The following is a 15898-nucleotide window of genomic DNA, read 5'->3' as shown; positions in this document are numbered from 1 at the left end:
ATGACTTTAGAGGTGCCTAGAAACTTTCAGGACTCTCGTAAGTCATGTTCTGCTGTGAAAGAGAAATACTTCTTGTTCCCTAGCCTTGCAGAGTTGTTTAAATTCTGCCAAATTTAGGCAAAGTGTAGGTGTAGGCGTAGTGTAGGTCCTCGTCCAAGGAGTTAATATAGCAAACTCTTATCTCCTGACTCATTCTGTGGACCTGACACAATTAAGGAATTTATAGTGACAGTCCCTTAAATTGAGGATGCTGATGACCTCATAAGGTTGAGATTCTTGCATTGTTAGTCAACACCTCACTCAGAAAGCGCTTGCATTCTTTAATTGCTAGCTAAGCTTTTCATGCAAGTTTGACTAAGCAGTGCATCAGAGCAAGGAACACTCAGTCTCTAGAACAAAACTTACAAGAACTAACATTGCTTTCATTTAAACTATTCTAATGACAAAGAATACATTTTAATATGTTATGACCACAAATCCAGAGAATCTATTAAATAAGGAAAAACACCATAAACATTTATCAGTAGTTTCTGAGAATAATTTATAATTGGAAAGGATATGAAGTTTATTGATCTGCATTGTTATTTTTGCAAGTGTCTGAGGCTAAACAATTTCTGCAGGGTTTTTCTGCAATCCCTCTTATTCTGACAAATGCTGGAAGAATAGTTCCACAAAGGACAGGTACAAGGATGAAATTTTTTTTATCCAACAAACAGACCTGCACAGATGTTTTGAGTATTGTCAGGGATAAAGAAGTCTTGGTGGGCATCCACACCTGTTGAAGGGGAGCATAGTCAGCTTTCCTAGCAAGCACATCAGAATTGCTCCCAGTCATACCCGTATTCCAACTGGCAGGAAGAAGTTGTCTCTCCCTTCAAATAAACATAAAATCTCAGGACTCCCTTGTAGTTTCAGGGATGTGGCAGCAGGGTGGCTCAGGGGCAATCACCTTAGCTGCCTTTACTCTGCCTTTCTGCTCATATTTTTCGCACCTTCCAAAACAATGAATGGATCTTCATTTCATCCTAGGGTAGTATTTTTGGGCAAAATGTCTGTTGTTTAATGGCCATTACTTACCCCACATCATATTCTTGATGAAGAGCTCTAAAAAGTTCTACCTGTAAAGTAAGGAACACATGTTTTTTAGCTATCAACCCTGTTTCTGAATGAGGGACTTCTTTCTGATTTATCTGTGGTAGCAAGTTCATTATTTCCTTTTAAATGCTGTGATCCACTGACCTTTTTTTTGCCATGTAATTCTCAATTGATATGTCAGGACATCCCATCGTGTGGAGACGTGTCATAGATTATTTAGATGTTGCTAAGCAGACAGACCATTTTCTAAAAAACAGGACACTCGAGCTTTAAATTTTAAATGTATTTATCCCTTTAAAATCCAAATTAGGCCTCACTTCCCACGGACTAGAACATTTTGTAGATGCTTTTAAAATTTGTCTTTCATTTATACATTCATGTCCCACATCACTAATTTTCACTCTCCCAAAATCTTTTTTCTATCTTTACTAAAAGAACAGTAGTAAATGTCTCTCCTGTTCCTCCATGTCAGACTTGCTGACATTTTCACTAAAAGACTTTTTCTCCATGTGTGGCTGTATCAGGAGGCATGTGCACATGCTGGTACCTGACATTTGTGGACAGTTTCAAAGACTATATATAGTAATCTAAAATAGAAATATTTTACCTGTCAGGGCCCAACAGTGTGTGTCCAAATAGCCCAGTGAGCCCATCGGGTGCCCCTGTGGGTTCATAAGTAACGGTGGGACATCCTTCCTTTCTTAGTAGAGAAGGAGGGAAGGAGTGGAGTTGGAATGACAGTAGCTTTAAATTTCATCTGGTCAAGTTGGAAGGAGGATGGTGATTATTAGCTGTGTACTAAAAACTTGTGCCTGCAGCTGTTCAACAAAAAGACATCTCCATCTACAGAATGTAATAATTTCTTCCTTCAGGCATTTCTTGCAACAGGATGAAGGGAATGCCCAGGTCACTTCTCTCGTGTTAGTCAGGTAGTAGGCTCTTTGACTTTCTCATGCCCAAGCTTTTATGATATTTATAGAGAACCTTCACAGATGAGAAATGCAGCATTGGGACACATAAAAAACCCACCTGAAAATCAAATAATTGTTTGATGGATGTTGGCACTACAGTCCTGAGACAAATACACTCACACTTTTCATAATAACCAAAATGCCTGGGTTCCTGTTGATATCCAGAAAGCTGGAGATATTGATGATCATCCAGCCCAGAAAAGCGTGTCTCTTCCTTCATGGTGCCTTGAAAGATGTGTTCATTCTGTGGTGAAAGAGGGAGCCAGATTTGTTAAGGGTCTGGGTGTAAGGGAAGGAAATAATACCTCCTAGAACCAAGATCATGGCAGAATGGGTAGTCAGTCTGTTCCTGAGCAAGTCACTACAGCCCATGCTGCCCTGCTTGTGGGGAGCCTGCTCAGCCTGTGGGGTGCTGAAACAACCTCTACATCCCCTTTGCTTGTGGTCATCTGCTTCCTTTGATATTCCTGGGCTGGGAGCTGCAGAGCAGAGCTAAGGCCAGAGAGCGGGAGAGGCAAGTGACAAGCTTGGGGCAGGTAGAAATGGCAGAATAAACCCACAGCAGCTCATGTCTCTCACAGGCATGGTCTTCCTTCCAAGCCATCAGTAACAAGCAGTTTTAATCCCCAAACTTGACAGCTTTTCTACAATTTGCTTAAGAGTGATTGTGTTTGCTGGGGACTCACAAATCCATGCGCAGACCTCTCTTCCCAGACTTTAAATGGCCATGCAAGGATCATGACTCTGAGTTCCCATGCAATCAAAAATAGCATATTTTTCCAAGCAGGAGAATGAACATAGAATCTGGTTTTCTCTCTCACTGTACAGACTTCCAGATTTACACAGTGCAACTTGAAACCGTAACCAGTCTAGTGAGGAAATTGTGCAGTCAGCTGAACATTAACTGTTTTGGACACTATTACTATAAAAATAAATAATCAACCAACTTCACTGCTGAATGGACAATCAATATGGTAAATTAGGATGTGGCTGAAATTATAGATATAGTAATTAAAGTTACTCTAGAATAGAATAGAAAGTGCCACTAGACAGAAACAGAATAATACTGTGCAAATGTATAGAAATTTTAATTTTTAAGAGAAGTTCAAATTGGCAAGAGATGTGTTCGGTATCTCCACTGACACTTTTCACAAGCTTATAATAGGTAGCTGTAAACTATTGTTGGAGAGGAATTTAATTTAATCACATATCTTCCTTATGAAAAGCACTTTCTAAAGCACATTTAAAGTCAACGCTAAGGTGTCTCTAAATTACCATTTAGACAGAGTTTATTCACTTCCGTTGGCCACAGTTTGACTGTATTCTCCTCTTTGGTCTATTGCTCTCTTTTAAATTGCAGAAATTGTATTATGAACAAAGCAGCCATAAACCCTGCTGTTCCAGCACAGAGGCTATTCCCAACCAATGCTGGAGCTGCTTTTTACATAACAGGAACTGTTATGTAAAACTCCTGTTGGAAGTGACTTCCAACAATGAGATGCAGAATGTAAGGCAGTCGTTTGTTCTGGCAGAATGATTCCCACATTTTTCCACATTCCACAGTCTTCCAGTATAATGAGATTGTGCTGAATGAATACACGACTGTAAAACTAGCCAAGAAGCCTGTATGTCAGTTGATTTCTACTAAATATGTAGGTTCGGATTCATTAGGCTCTATGAACGTGTCTGATTTCAAGGTACATAGACAGTATGACTGAGGTCCTTTTTGACCAGATCTGATCTTACATTCCTCTGTTATCAATGCTGATTACTCAAGCTTTTCAAGGGTAACATTTGTCTGATAGAATCCCATGCATATATTTTGATATTCTTTCTTTTTTCTTGTGTTAATTCCAGTGACATGAGAGAAGATAGCTGAGGCTGTTCTAATAATTTTTTAGCTGATGGGAACCTCAACAGAAAATTTTGTCTTAAAGGTGTGTATGTGCAAAATTATAATGTGGGGAGGGGGTTTAGGAGAAGATCATACAAAACACCAGTATAAGTGAGTTATTTGTTATCAAATTAATACCAAGAAGATAGGAGCATACAGTTGTAATACATTGGAGACAGAAAAAAAAATGGCCATTACGTAGCAGAAAACCTTTTAACATTTTTTGGTATGCCCTTTTCTAATTGTCACACTGCTACCCTTGTGAGCCTAGGACAGACATAAAATCCTCTCTGAGGGTACCTATCCAGGCACATAAGTCCATGAGAATGCTGTGACACTTGCTAAGCCTGCTTATCAAGCTTAAAACACAGAGAAAAACCCATATTTAATCTTAAAAACTACTTGATCATAAAAAGGAGGTTTGAACAGACAGGGATACCTATAGTATGTACACCTTCATCACTCTCCCTCCCAAACAGAATCCCCATCACTCCTCCTGACAAACCAAATCAGTGGGCAGCAAGTGTGTTGGAACTCTTCTGTGGTCCAAGCGTAGGTGACACTCATAAAGATTTACTGAGAGTTACAAAACCCAGGTGGGGATGGGTTGCACTAAACCCCAGGGGAGAGTCAGTGCTGGAGGATATGACAGAAAATTTAAGGTTTTTATATAAAAGATGATTATGCCTGTGATATATCTTTTTCTCTGTCAAATCTTTGGATTCTACAGCAGTTTGCTAATGATCTGTTATGTTATAAACAATCTTGGTTTGTTTTGTTGTGGTTTTATTTATTTTTTAATTCATCCATTTCTAATGATTCACAATTAATTATAACAGCTCTAAATTTTCAATTTAAAATAGTTTAAATTATTTTCTCATAGGCAGAGGCATGTTAGTGTTACAGTCCTGGTGAATAAGATTTAACAGGCATTTTGAAACAAGCACAACTGCAATTATGCTCAGAGAATCCCTGCCAAATTTTTAATGGTTCATTTTTATTGTAAAAAGATCTTGTAAATATCTTAGTTTCTTCTGGGATGGAATTATTGTTTTAGAGTGTTCCGCACCAAATTTTTGCTTAGTATGCTACCTAGTAATCTATTTCTCATTACATAAAAATCACAAGTTATATTTCAATAAAATATTGAACAAATAAAAGGTAAAATGCTGGAAATAGAAGTATTTGTGTTTGCTATATGTCCAGTAGTTATTATTTCTATGTTACTCCTGATACTTTAAAGTGCTATGCAAACATTAAGAGAATCATAAAACCGAAGAACTCATTATTGCTCTATCCTTATTTTACAAACAGGGAAAAAGAGCACAGAAGTGCCCTGCCCATTGCAACAGGGAAGAAAAATTAGAACAACTGTTCTCACCTCTCAGCTGACTCCTGAAAATGCTTTGTGAATAACAACCCATCTTGTGAGAAAATTGTCTTTGATTTTACTTCTGTAATAAGATTTGGACTTTTTGTTCCTTCACGATCACAGAAAAAAGAGAAGGTGCTTACATTTTATTCATTGTGTTGATGAATGTTGTGTATCCAAATGTTGCACCATTCCTCCATTGCAGCTTGAAATCCAAATGAATGCTAAGCAGTGCTGGTCACCACAGCATAGCTATACTATTTTTCATCAGACCACATTATGCATATTAAACTGGCTCTGAAGGCTTCAATTTGTATCTTTGAAGTCCAACTTCCATCATGAGCAACTCTCTGGAGTGTTTATTTGCTTATAGAGCTGCCACTAAAAACAAAGCAATAGACACAATAGGAAATAAATAGGTAATTTTTGTTTTTACTTTATTAACAATGTACAAGAATTAAGCACAAAAAAACCATTAAAAACATTGATGGATAAAATGCGAATGTATTCATGACCACATCTTGATCTTACAGTCTTATCTTACAGTAAAAATACTACTTAGATGTTCTGAATGAGACACAAATTAAATACCTTCTAATTTCATTGAGTTTAATTTCATTTGATTAACTTTCTCATAGGTAAACCATGATCCACTGACACTTGATTCTGAAACTCATTCATTTTGTTAAATTTAGCTTTAGCAGTATGCTGGGCTGAGGCTCCAGTCACACCTTTGATGGTGGTACCTCTCTCATTTGTCATAAGTCCAGTGTGACATCACTGATCAGTAATATCATTATTTGCCTTTTATATATTTCTGTATTTACCTACATCTCAGTTTTGCAGACTGTGCTAACTGTGGTTTCCCCAGTCTCAGAAGTGGTATCATGGGAATATGAAGGCATAATATATGAAGGGGAAAAAATATTTCCCCAAGAAATGTGTTCTGTAGCTCAGCTTGTGGCACCATTTATTATAACAACCAATATTCACTTCTTAAATACTTGCATACCTACACACTTTATCTTTGTATTTAATTTGACCTAACTATGATTTCCAGATTTTATGTTAAGCAAGCATCTTCCTGGAGCATGACAGAGGACACCAAAGCAACAAAGATGATAAAGTAAAAAAAAAAACAAAGAAGGTATGAAATGATTTTCCATTCAGGCCAAGCAGGATTACATGGAAGTGCTAAATTTTAGAAATGCACATATCTTCTGTAAAATAACTACTGAAGTAATTATGGGATAATCTGTACTATATGACTTGTTAACACCGTTAAAGATTAGTATTTTTTTTCTCTCAGTGGTGTTAATTCCCATTGGGTTGATCCAGAAGTGCAAAATATATTTGTTTAGTCATAAGGACACCTGCTAATTGTTTGATGGCTTCTGCTGTGCTGGAGAGATTTTATATTCATGTTGTTGCTCTGAACGTAATGCACTTCTGATTTATTTTAATGTTGGTTGGACAGCTGTGAAGAGAAATAAAATGGAACAATATTGTTTTCCTATGCTGCTTTTGAAGTGACATAATTACTTCAAATATTGCCTAAGATACCCACTGAGACAATCAGGGAACTTAATTTTAGATGAAGCAATATGTATCTGAGGACTGAAAGCAAAATGGTGCATTGCAAAGTAATGGAGGAAGCATTGGAATAGAGATGCCTGCTAAGCACTAGGTTATCTACCTACTCATCCCAGCCAGAGGTTACATATTTTGAGACAACAGCCAACTTTCATGTCAGATATACTATATATTGCCTTAATTCTGTAACTCCCCTTTACAAATATCAGCAGAGATATTGGTGTGCCAATTGATTACTATTTCAATCTTTCACAGAAGATGAACTTTTTATTGTGAATAATGTTTAGCTATTCCTTCAGAGACATCATTTGTAGGTTGATTGCTTTCTTAACGTTATGAAGCAGTCTTTTGATTAAATGGAGAAATGAGAAATTTTATGCTACTTCTTAACTTTACACCTCTCAGTGTGAAGTGTGTCTTAGTGTCACTCTTCATTCATAACTGCTAATTTCTCCAAACACATGCTTCACCTCTACAGCTGACCCCACAGCCCACTTCTCCAGAGTCAGACCTTGTTATTCCTTTTATCCATGCTGGCATATAGATCCACTCTTCACAGCCTTCTTTCTCCCTCATACAAATGCTCTGGTCTCCTTTGCCTTGCAAAACCAGAAGCAAAAGCTGGATGCCTGGACCAGACTGTGAAAGGGTAGCTTGCCTCCTAGCATCGTGGGAGAAACTTTTCAGTTCACAAAATCATTTGCTCCAAGGCAGAGGTGTGATTCCCACCCAGAGGCAGGAGGAGGTGAGCTATGCTTATGCTTGTGTGAGTTAGTTTGGGACCCATGCAGGACTCATGGCATAGCTTAAAGCAAACTCACACAAGGTTTGTGCTGGAATTAGCAGTGCCCTTGTAAACAAGGAAGTCTCTGACACTCAGAAGAAACACACTATCATAGGTGCAAAGGATTAGTGACCTAATACTTCAAAGCAGCTTTACATCTCACATATCCTTTACACTTGAGCATACCCTAGCACTTAAAGGTCCCTTAGCAATGCTCGGAGCTTCCTGGGGGAAAAAAGACTCAGATCCCCGGAGGTAATTTTTTTATTTTCATAGAAATATTTGGGAAAAACTTAATCAGAATCCACATCATACCTTCTGCAGTTGTTTCCTCTGTTCCTGCAGGGGAAAAAATCTTGAGGGGCATTTGATTACATCTAATTTTCATGATTCTTGGCGGTTCTGAAACACAAACTAAAGATTTTGGATTCAGAGCATGGGATGGATATATCCATTTTTCCTAGTATCCTGTCACTACGCACACGAAAGCAGATGCTTAGAGAAGAGAAAAAGAAAAGGTCAAAAACATAATGATGTTTCCTTAGAATATTTTTCTAGCTCCAAGGGCTCCTTGAGTCTGAGATGGTGTCTTCGTAATTAATGGCCCTGAGGGTTTTTTTCCTTTTGATTTTTTTTCATGCATCTTTTGAACTCACATAGATGTTTTGCATCTGAAAAAACCTGTAGTTTACCTGCACAATGTGAAAAATCAATTTCTTTCATTTGCTCTGAGTCTGCCATCTGCTCACTTCTGATATCCTGTAGTTCTGCTTTGGCAGAGACTGTGAGCAGTCATTCCCAATGTAACTCTGTGCATTTCTTTTAATGTGATACTTCTCCCTACTTCTCAGTCCAACTTGTCTCTTTGCTAAGCTAATGTTTACTCAGTAACTGTCCTGTATTTTCAAGAATAGTTCCAATTTTTTAATATTTTGAATATACTATTTTGACTAGTATATTTTTGAGTATGTCTATCACACTACTCTCAATCTTTCCCAGTTATACCCTCTTTTTCTGAGATCACAGGATGAAAACTGCACACAACAGTTCAAGATGTGACTGAACCATGGATTTATGCAGCTGGGTAATGAGATTCTCTGCTTGTTTCAAAGGCTGCTCCATCTTAAAACTGATTAACCAGCGTGGACTTGCCAGCTCCTGTATGCATATTGTTTGGAGACCTGTAATTATGTAGGAGTCTCAGCTTGCATTTATGAGTTGCATAAACAAGTTTCTATCTTCTGTGACTACAGAAAAATTCTGCAGGATGTAAAACCTATAACTTTGAAATTGGAAACTAAATGAAAAACAAAAGTGGATTATTTGGGGAGGGAGGGTTATCTTTAAACATGATTTCCTAATTTGAGCATATATGTAATATTTGTGAGCATTAGTATTGCAAATTTTTGTGCCACTTGGTATACAGATTGGATGAACTATGAATCTCCTCACCCTAGCTCCATACTTGGCATGTCCTTACATTTTGACCTCTGCGTTCTCCACACAGTCCATCTCTGAGCACAACCGACCTTCTGTTAAGAGATGTTCTTACACATGAGCTCCCAACCTGCAGAAACAGTCTGGGAGAGGAATGGTTGATCTGGGATGGCTCACACAGGTTCTAGGGCCTGCAGTCTTTAGGTTTTGGTGTCACAGCAGCATTTGGAAAAAAGAGCAGGGATGATAATCTCTCCATGTGTCTCATTTTACTTTTGATAGTGACGTGTGAGCAACCAGAGTCCTTCCTGAGAGCAAAAACCTAGTCCTGATGATTTTTAAAATAGATTTCTGCCTCCTGCCTGTATTCTGAGGATTATGTCTGTTTGTTCTAGCTCATCAAAGTTAAGGTCAGATTACAATGCTAAACAATACCAGACTAAAGAGCTTTTATCCCACATTGTAAACCTGTAGAAGGAAATAGAATGAAGGCAGAGAAAACATATAAGCAAGGGTTAGAAATAGCTCTGGGGAGGGAGCTGGCATTAAAGCAGGGTCTTTGCCAATAAATGTCAACCAATTTAGGTTAAAGTACTCTTGCTTAGCTGTATAAGGACTCTGCATGATAGATGTGAAATGAGAGTGCTAATGAAGCAGGTACTTATTTTACAGTCTTGTTCTTCTTCACAGAACTGTAATTAGCTGTCTTTTTCAAGGAATGCTATTACTGTTTTTATTTTTATTGACCCTTGAATCCTATTACAACAGATAGAATTTTTTTTTAGACTTCTGGTATTACTTACTGGATGCTTAGAAAAAGAAAAATTAGAAGTAGTATGTGCAAATAAAGTTTTGAGGAAACAGATACTTTGATTAGTTTTATCCAGCTGAGGTTTACATTAAGTCTTCTTGGAAATGAAGTAGAAGGAACTATAAGGAGAAATGTGTGGGCCTATGTGCACACATGTACATTCTTGTTTACATTTAAATAGTTGAAAATGGTGAAAACAAATTTAAATTCAGTCCTATCATTCCCACTGCATTAATTCTGTCAAGTTTCTGAGGAATCATAGACCTTTAGTATCTCCAACACTCTTATATCTTCTTGTAACGTTGCATTTTGAAATTATCACCTTGAAAGGTAATGGCTATTTGTAAAAAGATTAGGTAATTGCAATCTGTAAGGGTAGAGATTCTGAATTTCCAAAGCAGCAATTGTATTTATTTAAGTTGATGCAGTGTTAAGAAAGCTGAACTCCTGGAAAATTACAAGTCCCATTTCAACTAGCTTAGTTAGGAAATTTGCCTCAAATTACAATGGCTATTTTCTGTGCAAAATTTTTGAGCTCCACTACGCTCTCGGAATCTTCCACTGGTCTCACTGACTCTGGGAAACATTCTTCTTTAGATGTTTTAAAAATTTTGTTACTTTTTATAGGATTTAGCAAATTGTTTCTGGAAGTCTTTTCTGGTTTGTAACATTGTGTTTATATACATAAATTGCATACCGAATTCATTGCCTTTTATAATTACTTGTGCTTTTTGAAGGTTGCTTTTTGACATCCAGTATCTTTATTTTGCAATCTGAGTTGTTTTTCTGCATGTGTTTGGTCTTTGTGAAATCCTAATTATAAGAGTGTATATAGGTTCTGAATCACCATTTGGGTCTCATTAAATATTCTTAATGGTTCCTTCCACTGTTTTTCTTCCCTTCACTGTTATTGGTAATCTTTCAAGATGTCCTCTTTTTTTTATTCAGATCCTGTTTTTTTTTAAAAAAATGCCCATGTCAGACTGTTTTCTTTCTGTCTTTCCTACAGAGATGGTTGCTATGATAAAGTGGGTCCAACCTTCAGTTATGCATCATGAACCAGATCCTGTGCAATGCTTGAAAGTATACCAGTCAAGGGCTTCTCCTCTTGTAGACTTTCTGATTATCTTCTTTATGGCTCCTTCATTGATGATATCTAAAAAAATTGTGTGAGTTGTTTTTGTTTTGTTGTTTTAAGTTTGTGTGGGATTTTTTGTTTGGTTGGTTGGTTAGTTTTGGGGTTTAGTTTTGTTTTTTGTTTTGTCTTGAGTTTTGTTTGTTTGTTTTTCCCTGGCTCATCTTAATATTTGTCTTCTGCTTCCAGAATATGTCTTATTTCCCTTACTATTCTGTACCATGTTCATTGTCCCCACTTTAGTTGTGTCATCAGTAGTATAGATATCATACTTTTCCTACTTAGGCAAAATACTTCTGAGCAAATATTCAGATTTCCACCAAATTCTTCTTGCTTCACTTGAATGTTTTTTCCTTAGTACAGCCTGCCTCGGCAACCTTATATAGTTTGCATCACAGAATGATACTGCTAAGTATTCCCTCAATTATCTTCTCTCCAACAAGCTTTTGAGGTGCCTGTTCTAGCAATACCATTGTTTAAAGCCAAATATTCCACTACAATTCATTCTTTGAAACAATATTTGTGAAGTATTTTTTTAAGAGCAAAAAACAAAACAGCACACAGTGGGAAAAACAACAGACATTTTAATGGGTGTAAGTCAAATTTCTTCTCGTGAGCTCTCTTCAGTGACAAATAAAAAGTCTGCTGGTGCTATTAAAGTAGAATTTAATTACAATCAGGTTTCCTGCCTAGAAGTTCGACAGCATATAGATAACTCCTAATGATAAGGGTCTTACAAGAATGCTGGAGAGGGACATTTCACGTGGTCAGGTAGAGAGACATGACAAGGAGGAATGGCCTTAAGCTGAAGGAGAGCAGGTTTGGAATAAAATTAGGAAGAAATTCTTTACTGTGAAGATGGTGAGACACCGGAACAAGTTGCCCAGAGATGTTGTGGACTCCCCATCCTTGGAGGTGTTTAAGATCAGGCTGAATGAGTCTCTGAGCTACCTGGTGTACAGGAAGGTTCCCTGCCCAGGACAAGGGGGTTGGAACAAGATGATCTTAAAGGTGCCTTCCAACCCAAGCCATTCTATGATTCTATAAGTGCATTGAAATCTAGCAGACACTACCTACTGAGGGTGCAGAATCTCCTCCACTGAAGATCTTTCAGACAGATAATACCTTGCACAAAGAACCTGGTTCTGCCCGAGTCAAATAACCCAAACCACATCACCTCTTCCAGCTTTACTTTCCTAACTAAACTTGACTTAGTTAAGCTTCCTAACTAGGTTTCAAACTTGCATAGTCCAGGCAACTCTTCTGTGTGTCACTAATGCAGCCTGATGCTGACAATGTTTAGATTTCCTCTACTGTAAAATAAAGTCCTCAGGCCACAGTGAATCAATTGACTAACCATCAATAAAAACAATTAAAAAAAACACTCTTTGTAGTAGAAATTTCAACTGCCATATTTGCAACATGGAAAAGTTACTTTCAAAATCCTTATTGTAAATATTGTTTCAAATGCTACAATTTTATATCCTGGATAATTAAAACAAAGAAAATGGAGAATCTTAAACAATCCTTCGTTTTTGTTCAAGTGATGCCCTCACTGAAATCTTGTGATGACATCTGGAACTAACATCTAGAATAACAGAACAGTCTGACACTGACAAGGATCAGTGACTCCGACTCATAAGTGAATGGTCCGTATGGGGATCAAACTCACGACCTTGGTGTTATTAGCACTGTACTCTAACAAACTGAGCTAATCTCAGGGTCTTGAACTGTGAAAATTATCTCCAGATTTAGTATGTAAATATAAGTATTTTTGATGGGGCTCATACTATGAAAAGCAAGACTGAGCATAAATGACTCCAAGAGACCACAGCTTCAGAGAACATGCACTCAGGTAAGCCCAGCACAGGTGTGGGGAGCAACAGACTAAAACACCCTGCTTTGCTTTGTCTGAGAGATGACAAAGAGTCTCAAAGGCAAAGGCAAAGATAAAAGACCGAGAGAGTCCACAAAGAGGACATGATGACCCAGCAGCAGGGTGACTAAGTGTGCAGGATGCTCTGGCTCTTCACAGTGCCTCTGTCTCCATCTCTCCTGGCTTCCCCTCATCTTGCACTGAGATGCAGACAGTCTCCATGGGAACCAGCACCTTCCCCACTGCCAGCACCCTGAGAGCCAAGAGCACTGGCTCTGCTGCTGTGTAGGTACCACCGCAAAGGACGGGAATAATAAATGCTCCCTTCCAATACTCACCGGGGGGGGGGGATTCCAGACTAATAGCTGGGTAAAGAAAATTCTTAAAATGGAAATACTAGAAATACTGGAAGCTGCTAATTTTACAGCTTGCATAAGGATACCTCACATAGCTTTAGGAAGTGGAGGTCAGTGCTTGAGTTAGCAATGGCCTTCCTTCTCTACTTGAATCTACTGTGGAAGATAGTATGGCTGGACACATATCTATTTCCTTCTGAGCAAATCATTTTCACATGTCATCCAGTTGAGTCATCCAGATGATAATAACCACAGAAACTAAAGTTCTTTCCCAGAAAATGCTAGACATAAATAGAGAGCAGGAAGAAAAGCGGTCTGGGGTTCTTCCCATTGATTTCAAGTGACAAGAAAACATTTCGTGTGATAGTATGAATCAAAGGAAGACAGATGGAGAAAGTTGTTCTTTTGCAGTCTGCTTCCAAGGATGTGCCCATATAACTTGTGTCCCTCCTCCTCAAGCAATGAGGCAGGCCTTCAGCTTGTCAGACAAGTATTTGTTTGACATCCCTGAAGGTACCCAAATGTCAATATCAGTGAATTCAGATAATTGCAAGGCACATGACCAGGGATCAGGAGCACAGGTTGCAGAACAATTGAGTTTAGAAAAGGAAATACCAACTGTGCATGGCCAAATGTCAGTTGACACTGCATCTCCATTTCAAGTTTGTCAGTAAAGGCACTAATCCCTTTAATTACCAACTGCACTGTCCATGGAGCATTTTACAAGATAACTACTCCTAGTAACTGAGCTGCATGTACAATGAAAGTTAACTTTTTTCCCTTGGAAAAAAAAGTATTGTGTAACATTAAAGGAGATCCTGGCACTTGCTAAGGCTCTTTCCTGAAAGCACTAACTTTTCTCTGGAGAGTGAAACCCTGATCCTGTAGAGAGTGAAATGAAACCTCCTGAAGGCTGATGGTTCTTCAGGGCAGTCCTTGCAGGATGGCAGCGAAAGCTTGTTTTTCCTCTATCAAAGTAACCTGCTGTGACCTATATTCAATGCACATCTCACAGGACCCCTCAGATGAACCATTTCCTCCACTAAAAGTTACCACCTCTGACTCAGTCAATGATACAGAGAGCTTCATCTCCTTATAAGCAAATTACTTTAATTACTTTCTACCGCTAACAGTGGCAGCATGAGCTACCTGAGAGCAGATTTATCTGAGCCATGCCTAGTCAGACTTTGTCTCCAAGCTCCAGTGGGGCAAAGGAAATGCCAGAACTGCAAGCACAAAAACATTAGCTTCAGTTTGCAAGGACTCACTTCACCTGTTCCTTTCTTCATTAAATACCTTAGTGGAGAAATTGCTGCTTGCAGATGCTCTCCCTTGTAAAATCATTTTTTTACAATCCGTAGCATCCTGTTTCTTTCAGTGTTTGCAAAGATGCTTTTCAGTGAAAAAAGCCCAGCCCTGGTAAATTACTTGCCTCAGACCCAAATGGCATAGAGGAAAAACACACTGTCAAAAAATAGCTATGTCAGTGAACGGTTCCCAGGCAATCAAACACAAGCAGTAGGCTTTACCTGGCAGTGCTGACTGCTTGTATTTTCTCTCATTAGTCCACGTTATTTTGCTATTGTTTTCCTGCTGTGAAAATTGCTGTATGAATCCACAGTGGCTCTTCCAGCTGGAAATAATATATATCGCTATGAGTTTCTTGGGAGGAGCAATCATTTGTAATTTAGTCACACTGTGTCATTCCAGGGCAAGCAATATGATCTGACACGTTGTTTACAGTATAATGATACAATAGAAATAAACCTGGCATAGTATAGTTTTATCCAGATTTTTAAAAAAATGATGCCCACCAGTATATGATAGCCACCAACTATGAAACAAGGGGTGGAAAAATGGGTGAAAGACAGATGTTTGTACAAAACTTACATTTGAAAACTTTTCCCTTTTTACAGTTGACCTTAGAGTCACTTACATAGTCATAGACAGAGATTCTTTTTCACTGCAGGTAATTTTGATGAAGATTTTCAAAGCTACTCTCAACTTCAGCTAAGCTGTGTTTTCTCTGGCTGGCCTTTCACCTGAGCTCATCAAATAAGACATAAGAAACCACAGCAAGAATGAGAAGGAATGAAAGTTGACAAAACTGATTTGGCAGAATATGGCACTGATGTTTTGGAAAATACTTTTTTTTTTCTAGAACTGCTGTAGAAATTATCCTGTAGACTGAACTGATGCCAACGAAAGGGCAGTGTGACCCTTTTTTGTTGATTCCATTTTCTGGATGAGACATTATCACGCATCAGCACTAAAACCTGATTCCCTGGCAGTTTTTTCCTGAATACACTAATACTATTTTTTGGCAAAGTTCAAGGTTAGATAAGTAGCATGATATCTAATTAAAGGACTCTTTGGCTTCTAGTAGGTTCAGTTTCATATCTGATCCTATTTTACTTCCTATTCCTTTCTAGTGCTGTGGTACATGTGTGGGGTGAGATTGAACTCACACTAAAGTTCGTTAGACATCATGTTTTGACATCATAATGTGGTCAGTTATCCTCATGTCAGTGTGCTCAAGAGTGAATGAACCAGTCAGAATTCCCAGAGATACTG

At 38.2% G+C, this 15898-nt stretch overlaps 1 long non-coding RNA gene across 1 annotated transcript in view; it reads right to left on the bottom strand.

Moving 5' to 3' along the window:
- Positions 1 to 5495: 5495 nt before the first annotated feature.
- Positions 5496 to 15898, bottom strand: part of LOC113996363 — a 75556-nt gene continuing 65153 nt past the window's right edge. Inside the window, exons 6-7 of the long non-coding RNA XR_005563432.1 lie at positions 8025 to 8123; positions 5496 to 5713 (exon numbers count right to left, since the gene is read on the bottom strand). This is a non-coding gene — a long non-coding RNA (uncharacterized LOC113996363). The remainder of the gene's footprint in view (positions 5714 to 8024; positions 8124 to 15898) is intronic.

The sequence above is a fragment of the Pipra filicauda genome, unplaced genomic scaffold, assembly GCF_003945595.2.
Source record: "Pipra filicauda isolate LSUMZ 115617 unplaced genomic scaffold, ASM394559v2 scaffold20_size4479445_pilon, whole genome shotgun sequence".
Classification (NCBI taxonomy): Eukaryota; Metazoa; Chordata; class Aves; order Passeriformes; family Pipridae; genus Pipra; species Pipra filicauda.
The sequence above is the reverse complement of the archived record's forward strand: the minus strand, read 5'-3'. Positions and strand labels throughout refer to the sequence as shown.